Genomic DNA, 4,225 nt, shown 5'->3' with positions numbered 1-4,225 from the left:
TGATCCGCCCGTCTCGGCCTCCCAAAGTGCTGGGATTACAGGCTTGAGCCACCGCGCCCGGCCAGGTCTATTCATTCTTACACTACTTTTTGCAACAGGCCTTTACGCAGTCACCCCCATTACTTGGACTGCATCCCAAAAACTTGTCATCCCTACTATCTTCTGTCTAGTCATATTCCTATTCACCATTCTCAACTACTCGTAAATGCCCTGCCCTTGTTTACACTGCCAGTTTACACTTTTCCTCCAAACCATCATAACTCATATCTCCTTGTTTTACCTCAAACCGCCTTCCTTAAGTCTTTCTTGAGGTGAATAGAAGATCTTCAGTGGCAAGGCACACTCCAATACTTTCACCCTAATAAAGTCCTATTCTTTACTTTTATATTCACTCTTATTCTCATTCCCATTCTTATGCCACCCTCTATCTCTACCCAGCTATCTCCACCACACTATCAATCTCACTCACTGTCTCCTAACCGTTTCTAATCCTTCTTCAACAAACAATTGCCGGCTTTGCATTTCTTTTTCTTCCCAAATCGCCAAGGCCTCAACTTACTCACTGCTAAAAAAGGGGACTCTGTATATTTTTTAATGAAGAGTGTTGTTTTTACCTAAATCAATCTGGCCTGGTATATGACAACATAAAAAAACTCAAGGATAGAGCCCAAAAACTCACCAACCAAGCAAATAATCATGCTGAACCCCCTTAGGCACTCTGATTGGATGTCCTGGGTCCTCCCAATTCTTAGTCCTTTAATACCTGTTTTTCTCCTTCTCTTACTTGGACCTTGTGTCTTCCGTTTAGTTTCTCAATTCATACAAAACCGTATCTAGGCCATCATCAATCATTCTATATGACAAATATTCCTTCTAACAACCCCACAATATCACTCTTACCACAAAATCTTCCATCAGCTTAATCTCTCCCACTCTAGGTTCACATGCCACCCCTAATCCCGCTTGAAGCAGCCCTGAGAAACAGCACCCATTATTTCTCCATACTACCCCCCAAAAATTTTTCACCACCCCAACACTTCAACACTATTTTGTTTTATTTTTCTTATTAATATAAAAAGACAGGAATGTCAAGCCTTTGAGCCCAAGCCTGCACGTATACATCCAGATGGCCTGAAGCAACTGAAGAATCACAAAAGAAGTGAAAATGGCTGGTTCCTGCCTTAACTGATGACATTACCTTGTGAAATTCCTTCTCCTGGCTCAGAAGCTCCCACATTGAACACCTTGTGACCCCCACCTCTGCCCACCAGAGAACAACCCCCTTTGACAGTAATTTTCCACTATGTACCCAAATCCTATAAAACTGCCCCACCCCTAGCTCCCTTTGCTGACTCTCTTTTCAGACTCAGCCCGCCTGCACCCAGGTGATTAAAAAGCTTTATTGCTCACACAAAGCCTGTTTGGTGGTCTCTTCACATGGATGCATATGACACTGAGGATGCTGCATTTTGCTTTCATGATCCCAAAGTCCCCTTAAAAAGGAGTCAAGAAATGGGGTGGGGGGTGTAAAGAGAAAATATAACATAGATAACTTAAAGAAAGCATGTATCTGTGTGATTCTTATACTCAAAGGATCATCACAGAATCTTGGAATTTTGTAGGAACAGCAAATATTCTGATAACCTGCTAGTGTGTTAGCCACTAGGGGTAATAGTGAAACAAAGTAATTTTTGCTTTTCTGTAGTTTGGCTGGGGTAAGGCTTAAAACACATTAGCATGGCTGGGAAAAGAGAGAGTTGAAAAAATCTAACTTTATAAATTATGTACTTGAAATTTTCTATTTAAGGGATAAGATCCTGAGGTCTGAGGGTTTAAATTACTTACTTAAAATTGCAGATAATTGGGGAAGGCATAATGGCTCATGCCTGTAATCCTGTCAGAGGTGTGTGAACCAGAGCAACTCCATCTTAAATAGGAACTAGGTAAAACGAGTCTGAGATCTACTGGGCTTCATTCTCAGACAGTTAATGCATTCTAAATTACGGGATGAGATAGACGGTCAGTACAAGACACAAGTCAAAAGACGTTGCTGATAAAACAGATTGCAGTAAAGAAGCCAGCTAAAACCCACCAAAACCAAGATGGCCACAAGAATGACCTCTGGCCATCCTCACTGCTACACTTCCCCAGCGCCATGACAGTTAACAAATGCCATGGCAATGTCAGGAAGTTACCCTATATGGTCTACAAAGGGAAGGCATGAATAATCCACCCCTTGCTTAGTATATCATCAATAAATAACCATAAAACGGGCAACCAGCAGCCCTTGGGGCTACTCAGTCTATGGAGTAGCCATTCTCTTACTCCTTTACTTTCCTAATAAACTTGATTTTGCTTTGCACTGTGAACTCGCCCTGAATTCTTTCTTGCATGAGATCCAAGAACCCTCTCCTGGGGCCTGGATCAGGACCCCTTTCCTGCAACATCTTTCTGGTGACCACAGAAGGTACTATAGTGCAGAAACACCTGACCCAAAGGTTAATTTTGGTTAAGTGTTGGGGTCTGATAACATCTTTCTGGCAACCACTGAAGTGACTATAATGCAGAAAACCCCGATCCAAAGGCTAACTTAGGGTAAGTGATGGGGTCTGGTAACACCTTTCTGGTGAAACTTGAAGGGATAATACTAAGGAGACCCCCCAACACAAAGGAAATAGACTGCAGCACTACTAATTGGACAACTTTGGGTAAGTGGTGGGATACCCAGGTAAAGGATGGGATTGGGTAGAGGCTCAACTTAGGGGAGTTAGAGTCTCTCTTAAGAGAGGGTTAAAGCTTCCTCTCAATAAAAGGCAAAGATGCTTGACTGACATTGGGTTAGAGGCCCAACTTAGGAGGGTTTAGAGTCTCTTCTAAGATTTAGGGGATTAGAGATCCCCTCAGTAAAGTCCCTCTCAGTAAAGTCCCTTTCAGCTAAGAACGGGTTTGGCATTATAGGATGTTAACTACTATTCTCTTTGGATTGATCTGCCTTGCCCTCTTTGCTGATGGCTATGGTTGATAGAATTAGGAATGTACAGGATTGTGGAACATGGGGAGCTTTTCCCTCCCTAAAAGGGAAACTTGAGAGCTGATGGGACTGCTGGAAAAAATCCCTTCATGACTGACAAGCAGCCACCTGAACTTTTCAGTGATGTTGTAATGGGTGGGGCTTTCTCTGGCACTCTGAGTGCCTGGCCTTCCCCACCCTGCCTCAGGCAATGCTTTCCTCTCTCTCTCTCTCTCTCTGAAACTGGTTGAATGGATGGCAAAATCACTGTTCATTTCCTCTGTAAAGTTTTGATTAGTGAAAAAATTGATTTATGAGGCTAGTCTTAAGTTGTAGCAAATCTGTTGTGTGTCTCTCTGTATTGTTCTGTCATAAAGAGGGGTATCTTAGGATAGAACATGAGTTTAGGACACCTGTAAACCTGCTGTTCAAGATGGCCCAGTAAACTGATCAGTTACAAACTTTGCTGCAGGTCCCTGAAAAAACTGGATGAGGTTTCCTTCTTGTTTTGTAAGTCCTTGGGAGCTTGACCTTGTAACCATTTGGCCGTGCTTTTCTTTTCACAATGGTGGCCTGTGTTCAGGGTTTGATTCCCACCTTAGGGGATAAGCCCTTTATCTTCTTCTGTCTGTGTATTTATTTATTAACTTTTGAGACAGGGTCTCCCTCTGTCACCCCGCCTGGAGTGCAGTGGGCCAATCTTGGCTCACTGCAACTTCCACCTCCCAGGTTCAAGCTATTCTCCTGCCTCAGCCTCCTGAGTAGCTGAGATTACAGGCATCCTCCACCATGCCCAGCTAATTTTGTATTTTAGTAGAGACGGGGTTTCACCACGTTGGCCAGGCTGCTCTCAAGCTCCTGACTTCATGTGAGCCACCTGCCTTGGCCTCCTAAAGTGCTGGGATTACAAGTGTGAGCCACTGCACCCTGCCTGTCTGTGTATTTATATGTGTTGTGTGTGTGATATAAAAAAGCTTTAATTGGTTTAAAATAATAAGTGCTTAATCAGATATTTCATCAGAAAAGTAAAATGTGTAATGCCTTTTAGTTCATGTGACTGAAGTAATCTTTGGAAAATAAAAAAATAGTTTTAAAGATTATTGATAAAACAAAATATCTTCAAAATGTAAACATTTGGTCTAAATTAGGCAGGTCAGATATTAAGTTTGCTAACTGCTTTAAGGTCATAAACTGCTTCTTTGACTTTTGAAAATT

This window comes from Rhinopithecus bieti, unplaced genomic scaffold, assembly GCF_001698545.2.
Source record: "Rhinopithecus bieti isolate Rb0 unplaced genomic scaffold, ASM169854v2 scaffold_80456, whole genome shotgun sequence".
In the NCBI taxonomy this organism is placed as follows: Eukaryota; Metazoa; Chordata; class Mammalia; order Primates; family Cercopithecidae; genus Rhinopithecus; species Rhinopithecus bieti.
Note: the sequence above shows the minus strand (reverse complement) of the source record.